Here is a 7815-nt window from a genome sequence, read left to right as displayed (position 1 = left end):
TTCTTGAATGAACAGTACACAATTTTGGAGAAAACCCGATTGTTTCTTCTTCTTCATCGGCATTTGCTTCTCTGTTTTCTAGTACCCAGAACTCCATTTCTCTGATTTATTACAGTATCAGCAATAACTTATATATAGACGAGATCAAAAGTAAGTTTGATTTATAAAAAGGATTATAAAAAAATTTGGTTTATAAACTAATCATGGGGCTTAATATATTAATATATACATCAGATTGTAAATGTCTTTTCTATTTTAAAATATAAAGTGGATGATCATCTAATATATATTATGTTAATTTTTTTTATAAATTTTTTTTAATTCTTTTTAAATACCAAACAGTACTTTTCAACAAAAAAGAACAAAAAATAGAAGAGTTTAGGTCATGATGGGAAGCATTAATAACACCAACAATAGAATTTATGAAGTGAGCATGTTAATCCATTTTAATTTACAAGAGGAAGCTAGAGAGAGAGAGAACAACAAATTACAACATGCACATGATAAAAGGAAAAAAAAAAAAAAAAAAACCAAACACACGCAGAGAACTGAAAGAAGATTAAAGTAGGAGTTGGAAGAAAGACATGATAATTAATTAAAGCACTAGTAATGAAAGAAAGTCAACATGCAATTCACCCTCGGGCGCAATGCAAGGCGTGTAATTTTGAAAGAGCGCTAGCGTCTGATCTCCCGACACGGTTTACAAAACAAATCGTTTATTCCCGATTATAAGCTGCCCTATTTATATCTATATCTATATCTATATCTATATATAACCTAATAATTACTACACATGCAAGGAAAAGTACTTACAATAAACTGTCACAGCTAGCCAGGGTGCATGCATGCGTGCGTGCGTAGACAACACGCAGACAACAAAAAGCGCAAACGACACCGGCAACCTAAACTTTTGGTGGGACGCAAAACGATATCGGACTTCTAAACACGAAAATAATGTCAACTCTGTTTTCATGGAAAATTTGATCCTTTTGCCTCAAAATGAACCTACTACATTTTGGCAGATCTATATAATTAATGGGTCATGTTCACATGTTCATCGATTATTCAACCCATTCACGAATTAAGATGATCACATGTTTTTTTCAAGTACTATTAAAAGGAATCAAATTATATATGGTTTGTTGAATATATATGTACATGATTATAAGGAGTTATTTTAGTTTTATTAAGCTTTAATTAGATGCTATGAATATTATTATATATGAAAAATTCTACTCATCAACCTCATACCATATGCCGAACATAATTTTTTAATTTTTTTCTCTTATCAAATATGTGGTATATAGATGATAAGTAGAATAATTCAATTAATTTAAAAAGAATAAAATAAAAAAATAAAAAAATAAAAAATAAAAAATCAAAATAAATATAGTGTGTATATAGCATGTAGTAATGATAAATAACAAAACTCTTCTATCAAATTCAAGAGCTCCAAGCTACCTAACTGATCTTTGAAAATATATCGATCGTACCTACTAACTAAGAAAAACAAGGCAGGAGAGTTCGCTAGGCACATTTATAATTAATGATCTTACGCTAATACCAACCAATTAAGTTCGTTAATTAAATTACTCTATTACTCTTTTAATTAATATATATGCTAATCAATTAATTACAACGGTGGTGGCCGGTACGTAGATCAGGTACAAATCAATTGAAACATGTACGTGGATGTTTGAAATTGTCATTTGGTTAATTAATTAGACACGTTACCAACCAATAATGTAGGACATGGGTTAAAAAAAAGAAAACACACTCCGGATTGAAATTAAGCTTAATTTAGATTAATCAAAAAACATAAAATTATGATGGTTTAAGGGTTAATATATAACTATTAATGCTAGACGTACTAATTGACAACATGCATGCTTCTAGAATATGAGATCGACAAAAATGATTATTTATAATGAAAATAAATTCATTTTAAAATAAAATAATTATTTTCGTAGAAAATAACTGATCATAAATAAGTAGTTTTTTTGTAGCTAGATATCCTTAATTATATCATTGAATCATGTATATATATATATACATATGTATGTGTGTGTATGTATATATATATATATATATATATATATATATATAACTCGTAAATTAATAAATGAGTAAGTACTAAATTTATATTGCCATGAGATGGCCGGTGTTTTATTTGTTTTCCTTCGACGAAGTAAATTAACGAGCTAAGGTTATATTCTCCTTTGGCAGCAAATTATATTCATGAAATTTATGATGCTAAAAGAGTGGAAGAAGAGTACAAATTCATCAGAAACTATCTGAGATAGACCTGGAAAAACCAGCCATTTCTTTTCTGTGAATTAATGTCCACCAAAGTTCTTATAAGCTGAACATTTCACATGATCTGTTTTTTTTTCCCATAACTATTTTCTCTTTATCCCCATTTCCATATTTGAAACCCAAAAAAAAGGAGACGTAAATTAAGAATAAAGTAACGAGAAAACAAGAACAAGAACAAAATGCCTGGCTTTCCCATGTACGCCGCCGGATTTTCATCCGATGAATTCTTCACCGGAAACAAGCTCCTCATAAGCAAATCCCATACGGGTGTTGACGAGAGAAACCAACAAACGAGTTCCAAATTAAAACACCTCTCAGAAGATCATGTTATAATTTGGCCATGTCATCATGTATGGAAGATCACCATGTTTCTTCTTCTTGATCTTCATAACTTTCTGCTCCTCGTTGCTTCCAACACCGAAGAAGAAGAAAAGAGAGACCAGACCACAAGTGATAGAATAGAATCTGCTGAGTGCTGTGTGTGTAGGATTCAGTACAGAGGAAGAATATAAAAAGGGAGAGAGAGAGAGGGAGGAGGAAGATGAAAGGTGTTCCCAAGAAGATGATTGACGAGCATGATTTCCCGTTAAATGTAGTATTTAAAAGAGGGATTAATTTTCTCAACGGGTGGGTGGGCCAACAACAAGAGGGCTTGCTTTTTGTTTCACACGTTGGGGTGTTCTCTTTGTCTTCACACCCCCCAAAACCAGCAACAACAGTCAATGATTTTAGGGCCCAATAAATTGACCAAAATGACTTTAGCACTGTGAATGTTTGTTGGTGTTATTATTATTATTTATTTTTGCCTCAACAAATTAATATTAACCCATGCAGTAGCCTTAATTTAGGGATCAACAATGTAAAGCCAAGTTCTGATCAGAAAACAACATTAATTTTAGGATGTATTATATATGGGACAAATATAGTTGATATTTAGATATATATATATATATATATTTATATATATTTAATATTGTTGGGGGTAATACCTAATATTGTATATTAATTGGGAAAATTGCGATATATACCTCCCAGGCCTGAAAATTGCGATAATTCAATGTTAACTTTGAATTAAAATTTTGATGGGAATATATAATTGGTGGGAATAATAATGGTGGAACAGTAGAATGGCCCTGTCAATGATGGCATGCATGCATGCATGCTGGGGCCATATATATATATTGATAATTTAGGTCGTTTATTGATGAGCAACTAGTCATCATGTGGTTAATTACAGCTTGATCATGCCATATATATGATTTCACTGTTCAGCATCTAATTAAGCATTCATGTACACGTATTCTGTTCGAACTAATTAATTATAGGGTATAAATATATTGAAGTTAGGTCAAGTCAATATTGATATCTTACTCTCTTGTAAATGAAATATTTGAGAACCATCAGGGTGATAGCATAGTTGGTATGAGTTGATATTTCATGGCTTTGAGATCAGGAGTTCGAGTCAGGACATAAGTTGAAACCACTTATAATAGTAAAGCTTGACCTTTGGGTCATGGGATGGGCCGAACTTTGAACCAGTTGGATGCTTTAGGAATGCTGTGGTGATAGGCTCGCCCTTGGGGTAGTAGTTATGGCTCAAACTAGACATTTCATAGCAAATAAGAGCTCCTATGATCATGCCCAGTGAGAGTTGCTATGCTGATCGCCCCTGCCTCATTTTTTTTTTTTTGCTGAGGAAAAAAAAAGAAATATTTGAGAATTAACGAAAATGTTGAAAATGGAAAGATAGACAGGATCGAAGAATTAATAATTTGGACATGACACTGATGATTAATTTTTTTTTGACCACGATAGTGTCAAACTCACACACTTGGGTTTCTGGACAAATTAAATTAAATGGTGTTGTGGTGGTGCTTAATTTATAATAGATATTTTAAATTAAATTGGATAAAGTACCAAAATATGTGGGCATTTTGGGGTCAACATATGATCATGATGATCATGACTTAAATATTGAGTACGTGATACCTCGTATTTTAGTGTATTTTAATTGAATGAGTATTTTAAATTGTGAAATTTATTTTGATATGCTTTCTTAATATTAATTATTGTTTTGCATTTAAGATGCTCTTTGATTTAAATTAGTTTGTTTGTGGGCTTTAAAATTATTGTGTTGGATTTTTATTATTATTTTATTTTAGCTAGTCACTGCATTTAAGTTATTTTATCCAACCTATTGTTTTGAAATTCTTTTCATTGGATTAATTTTGTGACCCAAGTTTTGAGAATTGAACCTAATTTCTTTCCCTCACTTTTTCTTTTCCCAATTTTCTTTCTCCTCTTCTTTTTTTCATTATTTTCTTTTTTCTCTTTTCCACTACATCTTTCTCCTCCCACGCGCGACAACCCTCCCATTTCCCCTGTTTGTTTTTTTTTGTCTGCCCACAGCACTGCTGTGCGCCATCTGTCGCTATCACCGCCCCTCCCATTCTCCTCCCCACCGGCCATCACCATCCCACTCCATTTTTAGCTCCTCCTTTGCTGCCGTTAGCCTCCACGCATGGCTTCAAGCTGCGGCTATCTTTCGTTCCAGCGCCGCCATTGCGTCACCATTGGCCACCATTTTTTCACCACACCACCATCGACCCTTTAGCTACCTAAACCACCCAACCTTTGCCCCAATCCGCCACCCTTGAAGCCACTCCATCCCCATTTTCGATTTTGGTGTTTTAGCCTCCAACCGTCGCCCACGCCGCCACCCACGGCCAACCACCACCACCACCACCAATAGCTTCATCAACACCCCTAAGCCCTTACCTAGTCATCTCAAGTCTTCGTTTGTCTCCATTCAAAAGTTGGGTTTTTGAGACCCACGGCCCTTGTCCATTTTGCACTGTTGCATTGCTGTGCCACAACTTATAGCACCTTCGTGATCCTTCAAAAATTATATTATAGGGCTATAAGTATATTTTTAAAGAACTTTTGAGATTTAAATGTATTTTTACGCTAACTCATATTTATTGTGAACTAATTTGGTTGTATCGGACTGAATTCGAGGAGTAAGGGGGTCGGTTGGATTGGAGGATGGAGTTGTTGTGTGATTGGATTATGCCGGGATTTGTTAGTTATTGGATATTTGTGTCATGTCATGTACAATGCATAATTGCACGCATGTTCATGCTTGTAAATGAAAACTGGGTGTGACGCCCCCAACCCCCATGTACTGAAACTCGGGAATCGAGATGTCTGTATGATGACAATATAGTCACGCATCCCAAAGATAGTGCCAAGTATGTGTACATGTAACAATATACAATAAACAACGCAGTGGATAATTAAAATAAATCAATTAAGTACCAGAATTTTTTAATACAAATTTACATAAGTAAAACGTTTAAAAATAGTTATACAGTTATCCCAAAATAAAATATAATACAAGTTCAAAATATAAAAACGAGTGATCCCATATCATTCCTCGGGCGGAGCCGAATCCTCCGGCTCACCCTTAGTATCATCTGCATTGAAATCTGCGTTACCATAAAACGGTACTGTAGGTAAGTATAATCTAAACAATCCTCGAGAATAAAAATGCATTAATGCAACCAACAATTATGTATGCATATGATGAAATATACATTAGTCTCAAAATAACATTTTTCCTCCAACGCATGCCAAAATCTCATTTGGCCCAAAATATTTCCTTAAAACATTTTCCAGCCATTTTTCTTGAAAATGACCCAAATCAATAATCCACTATTTTTCTAAGAAATGGTCCAAAACAAATAATCATTTTTAACCGTATGCACCATGATCTCCCCTAGGGATCATCCGCACACCTTGGCTCCTTTCGTCACACCACGGGTAACGACCGTGTGAGTGACTTCATAACAAGCGATGCCTAGTTCCGCGCCCAGCGTGTTCGTGGCTAAGCATCCTTTAGCCCCTATTGGCAGAGGGGCTACGGAGTCGACACGAGAGCGTTACCATCCCGTTCGATCCCGTTGTCGCCCAGCGACAACCCAGGCGACGTCACTCAGTATATTCCGCTCCAGAGTGACCAGAGGAGCTCCATCGAGATAATGCCTCATCTCGACTTGGGGTCGTGATACACATGCACCCAAAAACCGTTTCTCACATGAAAATCCAGTTTTCAAATATATACATAAACATGTCTGCAATTATGCGAAAACCCAGTTTTCATTTATAAACATAAACATGCGTACAAATATGCAATGTACATGAAACAACACAATATCCAACGACCAATAAATCACAACATGATCCAATCACACAAACAACTCCATCCTCCAATCCATCCGACCCCCTTACTCCTCGGACTCAGTCTGACACAACCAACAAAATCACAGTAAAAATGAGTTAGTGTAAAAATACATTTAAATCAGGAAAGTTCTTTGGGAAAGTACTTACAGTGCTATAATATAATTTTTGAAGGACCACAAATGTGCTAGAAGTGGCGGCACGGCAACGTAACAGTGCAAAATGCACTATGGCCATTGGTCTCAAAATACTTGATTTTGAACGAGGACAAACGAAGACTTGAGATTACTAGGGAATGACTTAGGAATGTCGGTGAAGATAATGGTGGTGGTGGTTGGCTGTGGGTGGCGACATAGAGGGCAGTTGAAGTCCAAAACGAAAATGGAGTTGGATGGACTTCACCGGTGGTGGATCGGAGCTGAGGATGAATGGGTTAGGTAGCTGGGAGATCGATAATGGTGTAGTGAAAAGATGACGGCCAATGGTGGTGCGACAACGACGCTGGAACGAAATGTGGCCGCGACTTGAAGTTGTGCATGGAGGAGATTGGCAGCGCGAGAGGGGCTGGGAACAGAGGGGGGGTGGTCACCGGCTAGAGGGGAAGAGGTTGGGAGGGGCAGTGACGCACATGGGCGGCGCAGGGTGGATGGCGCACGGACTGGGAAAAGAGAGGGGCTCGCGCAAGGGAGAGAAGAGAGAGAGATAGGAGAAAAGAAAATGAGGAGAAAAAGAAAAGAAAAAAAGAAAAAGAGGAAAAGAAAAAAGTAAAAAGAAAAAGAGAGGGAAAGAAATGAGGTCCAATCTTCACATCTTGGGTCACACAAATGATCCAACGAAAAATATTTCAAAACAGCAAGTCAAATAAAACAATTTAAACCTAGTGATTAAATGAAAATAACATAATTAAATCCAACAATAAATTAATTTAAAATGAAGAGCAATTTAAATGTATAACAATAATTAATATTAAGAAAACATATCAAAATAGTTTTTACAAATTAAAAATCATAAAAATAAACCAACTAAAAATCCGATAAATTTAAAACAAGAGAACCAATATTTAAATTAATAAAAATAATCATTCAATTAAAAATACACTAAAATACGGGATGTTACACTGAGATTTCACAAAATTGCATGCATGTTCATGTGTATATTTGAAAATTAAGTTTTAATGTGAGAAATAGTTTTTAGGTGCGTGTGTATCACAACCTCAAGTCGAGATAGGGCATCATCTCGGTAGTGCTCCTCTCGTCATTC

This window comes from Juglans microcarpa x Juglans regia, chromosome 2S, assembly GCF_004785595.1.
Source record: "Juglans microcarpa x Juglans regia isolate MS1-56 chromosome 2S, Jm3101_v1.0, whole genome shotgun sequence".
Lineage (NCBI taxonomy): Eukaryota > Viridiplantae > Streptophyta > Magnoliopsida > Fagales > Juglandaceae > Juglans > Juglans microcarpa x Juglans regia.
The sequence above is the reverse complement of the archived record's forward strand: the minus strand, read 5'-3'. Positions refer to the sequence as shown.